Source organism: Plasmopara halstedii (assembly GCF_900000015.1).
Source record: "Plasmopara halstedii genome assembly, contig: Scaffold_247, whole genome shotgun sequence".
Classification (NCBI taxonomy): domain Eukaryota; phylum Oomycota; class Peronosporomycetes; order Peronosporales; family Peronosporaceae; genus Plasmopara; species Plasmopara halstedii.
The window spans coordinates 133,148-133,670 of NW_020187168.1; positions in this window are offsets into that span (position 1 = coordinate 133,148).

Consider the following 523-nt stretch of genomic DNA (forward strand, 5'->3'; position numbering starts at 1 on the left):
CTTCTTTGACAATCCCTTGATGTAACGTACAAATGTGGGTTGTACCTCTCGTTCAATGTTACTCACTGTGCAGGTGAGCAACCCTTCTAAGGTGGCTTTGAGCTTGGTACCGTCTGGAATGGTACAACTGATGCCTATTTTTCTCGCATTGAATAGCCACGATGTTGCCGATTAAGTGTTGACCGGATCCGGAATCCAGTATCCACTTAATCACCTCTTCATCGTTGATTTTCGACACGACCTTCTGACCATCCATCATCAAGTAGTGAAAGTGCAAACTTGACTTGTTTGTCGCCTTTTGATGTATAACCCTGTTTAGTAGAACGACAATCTTTTGCATGATGACCCTTTTTCCCACAGGCGTAACGCTTGCCAGTTGTAAGTTGGCTGTAATTCGCTGTATTCTGCCCAAGATCCATGCCTACGTGCGTGTTCCATTCACTGTTCACGTGTTGAGCAAATTGTGTGAGTTCCTCTGCTTGCCGCAGGAAATCCTTCCTTGCAGGGTCATACTTCGCCATCA